This window comes from Callorhinchus milii, unplaced genomic scaffold (assembly GCF_018977255.1).
Source record: "Callorhinchus milii isolate IMCB2004 unplaced genomic scaffold, IMCB_Cmil_1.0 Scaffold7, whole genome shotgun sequence".
Classification (NCBI taxonomy): Eukaryota; Metazoa; Chordata; class Chondrichthyes; order Chimaeriformes; family Callorhinchidae; genus Callorhinchus; species Callorhinchus milii.
In genome coordinates this window covers 28258874-28267339 of record NW_024704748.1, presented here as the reverse complement: position 1 = coordinate 28267339, position 8466 = coordinate 28258874, and positions in this window count along the sequence as shown.

Below are 8466 nucleotides of genomic sequence, written 5' to 3'. Positions count from 1 at the left end.
TGTAAATCTATCTGTATTATCTGCTTCAATTACTACTTACGGGAGTGAGTTCCGCATAGTGCTGCCCTCTGTCTAAAGAAGTTCCTTCTAAATTCTCATTTCATTCCTCCAGTCACTATCTTATACTCGTATTTCTATGTGAAGTCTCAGTCAGAAATAGGAACTACCTATTTGAGCTGTGACACCATGTTGTATTGGTGTTACTTGTGGCATTGTAATCAGTCCTGCAGCTCAGGTGGGGAGTCCTGTAGCTCAGTGGTTAGAGCACTCGCTTTGCATGAGGTAGACCTGAGTTCAATTCCTGGCAGGGCGAAATCTTGGGCAAGTTTCCTCACTCCACACAGAGCCTAATAATAATTCCTCCAAAACCAAAAATAATAATAAATTGGTCCTTTTCAATCCACGACTGTTTGTGGGGCATAGCTGTGCGCAATTGGCTGCCGCGTTCGCCCACAAATATACAGTTAATTCACTTTGCAGTGTGTTCTGTGAAGGGCTTTGGGACGTCCTCCCGATGTGAAAAGCGCTATATCAAAATGCAAGGATTATTAAATATTATATAAATCTATCTGTATTATCTGCTTCAATTACTGCTTATGGGAGTGAGTTCCGCATAGTGCTGCCCTCTGTCTGAAGAAGTTCCTTCTAAATTCTCATTTCAATCCTCCAGTCACTATCTTATACTCGTATTTCTATGTGAAGTCTCAGTCAGAAATAGGAACTACCTATTTGAGCTGTGACACCATGTTGTATTGGTGTCACTTGTGGAAATGTTATCAGTCCTGCAGCTCAGGTGGGGAGTCCTGTAGCTCAGTGGTTAGAGCACTCGCTTTGCATGAGGGAGACCTGAGTTCAATTCCTGGCAGGGCGAAACCTTGGGCAAGTTTCCTTACCCCACACGCCTAATAATAATTCCTCCAAAACCAAAAATAATAATAAATTGGTCCTTTTCAATCCACGACTGTTTGTGGGGCATAGCTGTGCGCAATTGGCTGCCGCGTTCGCCCACAAATATACAGTTAATTCACTTTGCAGTGTGTTCTGTGAAGCGCTTTGGGACGTCCTCCCGATGTGAAAAGCGCTATATCAAAATGCAAGGATTATTATTATTATTATGTAAATCAATCTGTATTATCTGCTTAAATTACTACTTATGGGAGTGAGTTCCGCATAGTGCTGCCCTCTGTCTAAAGAAGTTCCTTCTAAATTCTCATTTCATTCCTCCAGTCACTATCTTATACTCGTATTTCTATGTGAAGTCTCAGTCAGAAATAGGAACTACCTATTTGAGCTGTGACACCATGTTGTATTGGTGTCACTTGTGGAAATGTTATCAGTCCTGCAGCTCAGGTGGGGAGTCCTGTAGCTCAGTGGTTAGAGCACTCGCTTTGCAAGAGGAGGACCTGAGTTCAATTCCTGGCAGGGCGAAACCTTGGGCAAGTTTCCTTACCCCACACAGAGCCTAATAATAATTTTTCCAAAACCAAAAACAAAAATAAATTGGCCATTTTTAATCTACGACTGTTTGTGGGACATAGCTGTGCACAATTGGCTGCCGCGTTCGCCCACAAATATACAGTTAATTCACTTTGCAGTGTGTTCTGTGAAGCACTTTGGGACGTCCTCCCGATGTGAAAAGCGCTATATCAAAATGCAAGGATTATTATTATTATGTAAATCTATCTGTATTATCTGCTTCAATTACAACTTATGGGAGTGAGTTCCGCACAGTGCTGCCCTCTGTCTGAAGAAGTTCCTTCTAAGTTCTCATTTCAATCCTCCAGTCACTGTCTTATACTTGTATTTCTATGTGAAGTCTCAGTCAGAAATAAGAACTACCTCTTTGAGATGTGACACCATGTTGTATTGGTGTCACTTGTGGCATTGTAATAGTCCTGCAGCTCAGGTTGGGAGTCCTGTAACTCAGTGGTTAGAGTACTCGCTTTGCAAGCTGGAGACCTGAGTTCAATTCCAGGCAGGGCGAAATCTTGGGCAAGTTTCCTTACTCCACACAGATCCTAATAAAAATCCCTCCAAAAACCCAAAACAATAATAAATTGGTCATTTTCAATCTACAACTGTTTGTGGGACATTGCTGTGTGCAATTGGCTGCCGCGTTCGCCCACAAATATACAGTCAATTCACTTTACAGTGTGTTCTGTAAAGTGCTTTGGGACGTCCTCCCGACGTGAAAAGCGCTATATCAAATGCAAGGATCATTATTATTATTAAAGGTTGTGATAGAGAAACTGTTAGAGTGGCGAAAGATTGCGGTAGAGAGGAGAAATATTTGGATAGAAAGTGTGATACAGAGAAGGAGAAAGATTGCGATAGAGAGAGAAAGTGTGTTAGAAAGTTTGGAATTAAGAGAGACAAAGTATGATAGAGAGGAGAAAGTTTGCAATAGAGAAAGTGATAGAGAGAGTGTGATAGAAAGAGAGAGAAAGTACAATAGAGAGAAGCAGAAAAATTGCGTTAAAGAAGAAATATGAGAGAGAAAGTGTGACAGAGGAGAAATATTCTGATTGAGAGAGTGTGACAGAGATGGAAAAGTTTGTAATAGAGAGGAGAAAGTTTCTGATAGAAAGTGATAGAGAAGAGAAAGTTTGGAATAGAGAGGAGAAAGATTGCAATAGAGAGAAAGTCTGATAGGAGAAAGATTGCACAAGAGAGAAAGTGTGATTAAGAGGAGAAAGATTGTAATATGCAGAGGCAAAGTACGATAGTGAGAAAGTGTGTTAGAAAGAAGATAGATTGCGATAGAGGGAAAAGGCTGTAATAGAGAGAACAAAGATTCTGATAGAGAGGAGAGTGATTGCAACAGAGACAGAAAGTGTGAGAGAGAAAGTGTGATGTAAAGAAGGAGAAAGAGAAAGTATAATAGAGAAGCAGAAAAATTGCGATAAAGAAGGAATGTGAGAGAGGAGGAAATTTGGGCGAGAGAAGGAGAGCGAGAAAGTGTGTTAGAAGGATTGGAATAGAGACACAAAGTATGATAGAGAACAGAAAGATTGCAATAGAAAGAAAGTGTAATAGAGAGATGGAGAAACATTCTGATAGAAAGAGTGAAAGAGGGAAAAGTTTGTAACAGAGAAAGTGTGACAGAGACGAGAAAGAGCGATAGAGAGGAGAGAGATTAAAAGAGAGAAAGTGTGATAGAGAAGAATGCCATAGAGAGAAAGTGTGTTAGAAAGATTGGAATAGAGAGAGGACGTGTTGATAGAGAAGGAGAAAGATTGCAATACAGAAAAAGTGTGACAGAGAGATGGAGAAAGATTGCAATACAGAAAAAGTGTGACAGAGAGATGGAGAAAGATTGCGATAGAGAGGAAGTGTGATAAAGAGGAAAAAGATTGCACTAGAGAGCAAGTGTGACAGAGAGAAAGTGTGTTAGAAAGGAGAAATATTGTGATACACAGAAAGATTGGAATGCAGAGAGAAAGTGAAAGAGAAGGAGAAAGATTACGATAGAGAGAAAGTGTGATAGAGAGGGAAAAGGTTGTAATAGAGAGGACAAAGATTCTGATAGTGGAGAGTGATTGCAACAGAGGAGGAAGATTGTGATAGAAAGAGTGATACAGAGGAGAGAGATTAAAATAGAGAGAAAGTTTGGAATAGAGAGGGAAAGTGTGAAAGAGAAGAAAGATTGTGATAGAGAGAAAGTGTTAGAAAGATTGGAATGGAGAGAGAGGACGTGTGATAAAGAGAAGATTGCAATAGAGAGAAAGTCTGATAGAGAAGGAGAAAGATTGCAATACAGAAAGATTTCAATAGTGAGAAAAAGAAAGATTGTGATAGAGAGAAACTGATAGAGGAGAAAGATTGTAATATACAGAGGTAAAGTACGATAGTAAGAACGTGAGAAGGGGAGAAAGTGTGTTAGAAAGAAGGAGAAAGATTGCAATAGAGAGAAAGTGTGATAGAGGGAAAAGGTTGTAATAGAGAGGACAAAGATTCTGATAGAGTGGAGTGATCGCAACAGAGAGGAGAAAGATTGTGATAGAGAGAGAGTGGTAAGGAGAAAGATTCTGATAAAGGGATAATGTGATAGAGGGAAAAGCTTGTAATAGAGAGAGCAAGTGTGATAGAGAAGGTTGCAATAGAGAGGAGAAAGATTCTGATAGAAAGAGTGATTGAGAGGGCAAAGATTGTAATAGAGAGAAAGTGTGACAGAAAGAGATCAATTCTGATAGACAGAAAGTGTTAGAAAGGAGAAAGATTGTGAAGAGAGAAAGTTTAATAGAGAGAAGCAGAAAAATAGCGATAAAGAAGAAATGTGAGAGGAGGAAAATTGGGTGAGAGGAGAGCGATAGAGAGAGAAAGTGTGTTAGAAGATTGGAATAGAGACAAAGTATGATAGAGAGGAGAAAGATTGCAATAGAGAGAAAGTGTGTTAGAAAGATTGGAATAGAGAGAGAGAGAGAGAGAAAGTGTGATAGGCAGGAGAAAGATTGCAATATACAGAGGTAAAGTACGATAGAGTGAGAAAGTGTGAGGGAGAGAAAGTTGTTAGAAAGAAGGAGAAAGACTGGAATGCAGAGAGAGAAAGTGTGAAAGAGAAAGATTGCGATAGAGAGAAAGTGTGATAGAGAGGTTGTAATAGAGAGGACAAAGGTTCTCATAGGAGAAAGATTGTAATTGAGAGAGTGTGGTAAGGAGAAAGATTCTGATAGAGAGAACGTGTGATAGATAGGGAAAAGCTTGTAATAGAGAGAAAGTGTGTTAGAAAGGAGAAACATTGCGATGGTGAGAAGGTGCGATGGTGAGAATGAGAAATATTGTGATAGACAGAAAGTGCGACAGACGGAAAAGGTTGCAATAGAGAGAAGGCGAAAGATTCTGAGAGGAGTGAGAGAGAGGACAACGTTTGCTTCCTCCCCTCACCCTGACCATTTCCCCCCTGCTCGGGTCCTGACCCAACTGTGCAGCACGTTCGCACGTCCTCCCAACGTGAAAGGCACTCTATAAATGGAATCTTGTTGTTGTTATAGAGAGAAACAAAGTATGATGGAGAGAAGGAGAAAGTTTGCATTGGAGAGTGAGTGTGATAGATAAAGAAAGATTGTGATAGAATGTGTGACAGAGACGGAAAAGTTTGTGATAGAGGAGAAAAATTCTGACAGAAAGAGTGATAGAGAGGGCAAAGATTGTAATAGAGAGAGAAAGTGTGATAGAGAAAGAGAACGATTCTGAAGGACAGAAAGTGTGTTAGAAAGAATGAGAAAGATTGTGATAGAGAGAAAGTACAATAGAGAAGCAGAAATATTGTGATAAAGAAGTAATGAGAGAGGAGAAAATTGGGCGAGAGAAGGACAATGATAGAGAGACAAAGTGTGTTAGAATAGAAAGAGAAAGTATGATAGAGAGGAGAAAGATTGCAATAGAAAGTGTGATAGAGAGGAGAAAGAGAAATATTGCGATAGAGAGAAAGTGTGATAGAAAGAAAGATTGTAACAGAGAAAATGTGTGATAGAGAGGGTAAAGATTTTGATAGAGAGAAAGTGTGACAGAGGAGAAAGATTCTGATAGTAAGAGCAATAGAGAGGAGAGATTAAAATAGAGAAAGTGTGATAGGGAAGAGAAAGTTTGGAATAGAGAGGGAAAGTGATAGAGAGGAGAAAGATTGCAATAGAGGAGAAAGAATGATAGAGAGAAAGTGTGTTAGAAAGATTGGAATAGAGAGAGAGGGTGTGATAAAGAGGAGAAAGATTGTAATATACAGAGGCAAAGTACGATAGTGAGAAAGTGTGAGAGGGAGAGGAAGTGTGTTAGAAAGAAGGAGAAAGATTGGAATAGAGAGAGAAAGTGCGAAAGAGAGGAGAAAGATTACAATATAAAGTGTGAAAGAGGGAAAAAGTTCTAATAGAGAGGAGAAATATTCTAATAGAAAGAGTGATAGAGAGGGCAAAGATTGCAATAGAGAAAGTGTGATGGAGAAATTGTGTTAGAAAGAAGGAGAAATATGAGAAAGTATAATAAGAGAGAAGCAGAAAAATTGCGATAAAGAAGAAATGTGAGAGAGGAGGAAAATTGGGTGACAGGAGAGCGATAGAGAGAGAGTGTGTGTTAGAAGGATTGGAATAGAGAGAGACAGTGTGGTAGAGGAGGAAGACTGCAATAGAGAAAAAGTGTGAGAGGAGAAAGATTACAATAGAGAGAAAGTGTGTTAGAAAGATTGGAATAGAGAGAGAGAGAGAGAAAGTATGATAGTGATGAGAAAGATTGTAATAGAGAGGAGAAGGACGGCAATAGAGAGAGTGTGATGGAGAGAAGGAGAAAGATTGCGATAGAGAGAAAGTGTGATAAAGAGGAGAAAGATTGTAATATACAGAGGCAAAGTACGATTGAGTGAGAAAGTGTGAAAGGGAAAGAAAGTGTTAGAAAGGAGAAAGATTGGAACAGAGAGAGAAAGTGTGAAAGAGAGGAGAAAGATTGCCATAGAGAAAGTGTGATAGAGAGGGAAAAGGTTGTAATAGAGAGAAAGAAAGATTGTAACAGAAAAAGTGATAAAGAGGAGAAAGATTCTGATAGAGAGAAAGTGTGATAGAGGGAAAAGATTGCGATAGAGAGAAAGAAAGATTGTAACAGAAAAAGTGTGATAGAGAGGGCAAAGATTGTAATAGAGAGAGAACTGTGATAGAGAGAAAGAGATCGATTCTGATAAAGTGTGTTAGAAAGAAGCAGAAAGATTGTGATGGAGAGAGAGAAAGTATAATAGAGGAGGAAAATTGGGTGAGAGAAGGAGAGCAATAGAGAGAAAGTGTTAGAAGGATTGGAATAGAGAGACATAAAGTATGATAGGGAGCAGAAAGATTGCAATAGAGAGAAAGTGTAATAGAGAGATGGAGAGACATTCTGATAGAGTGAAAGAGGGAAAAGTTTGTGACAGAGACGGAAAAGGTTTAAGAGAGGAGAAAGAGTGATAGGAGAGATTAAAATAGAGAGAGTGTGATAGAGAAGAGAAAGAATGCAATAGAGAGAAAGTGTTAGAAAGATTGGAATAGAGAGAGAGGACTTGTGATAGAGAAGGAGAAAGATTGCAATACAGGAAAAGTGTGACAGAAGGAGAAAGATTGCGATAGAGTGGAAGTGTGATAAAGAGGAAAAAGATTGCAATAGAGAGAGCAAGTGTGACAGAGAGAAAGTGTGTTAGAAACAAGGAGAAACATTGCGATGGCGAGAAGGAGAAATATTGTGATACACAGAAAGTGTGACAGAGGCAGAAAAGGTTGTAATAGAGAGAAGGCGAACGATTCTGATAGGAGTGATAGAGAGAGACAAAGTATGATCGAGAGAAGGTTGCATTAGAGGGAGAAAGATTGTGATTAGAATAGGAGAAAGGTTGCACAAGAGAGAAGATTGCGATAGAGAGAAAGTGTGATAGAGGAGAAAAATTCTGATAGAAAGAGTGATAGAGAGGGTAAAGATTGTAATAGAGACAAAGAGAATGATTCTGATAGAGAGAAAGTGTGTTAGAAAGATTGGAATAGAGAGAGACAAAGTATGATAGTAAGGAGAAAGATTGCAACAGAGGAAAACTGATAGAGGAGAAAGATTGCAATAGAGACAAAGTGTAATAGAGAGGAAAGATTTTGATAGAAAGGAAAAGGTTGTAATAGAAAGAGAAAGCGTGATGGAGAGAAAGTGTGCTAGAAAGAAGGAGAAACATTGCGATTGCGAGAAGGAGATATTTCTCCTTGTGATAGACAGAAAGAGCGATAGAGATGGAAAAGGTTGTAATAGAGAGAGACTAAATATGATGGAGAGAAGGAGAAAGATTGCAATAGAGTGAAAGTGTGATAGAGGAGAAAGATTGCGATAGAGAAAAGGAGAAAGATTGCACAAGAGATAGAGAGGAGAAAGATTACGAAAGAGAGGAAGAAAGATTGTAACAGAAAAAGTGTGATAAAGAGGAGGAAGATTCTGATAGAGAGAAAGTGTGACAGACGAAAAAGGTTGTAATAGAGAGGAGAAAGATTCTGATAGAAAGTGTGATAGAGAGGGCAAAGATTGTAATAGAGAGAAAGTGTAATAGAGAAGCAGAAAAATTGCGATAAAGGAGAAATGTGAAAGAGGAGGAAAATTGGGCGAGAGAAGGAGAGCGATAGAGAGAGAAAGTGTGTTAGAGAGGAGAAAGATTGCAATAGAGAGAAAGTGTGATAAAGAGAAGGTGCAATAGAGAGGAGAAAGATTTTGATCGAAAGAGTGATAGAGAGGTGAGAGATTAAAATAGAGAGAAAGTGACAGAGAAGAGAAAGTTTGGAATATAGAGGGAAAGTGTTAAAGAGATGAAAGATTGTGATAGGGAGGAGAAAGATTGCAATAGAGAGTGATAGAGGAGAAAGATTTCAATAGAGAGAAAGTGTGATAATAATAATCCTTGCATTTGATATAGCGCTTTTCACGTCGGGAGGACGTCCCAAAGCACTTCACAGAACACACTGCAAAGTGAATTGACTGTATATT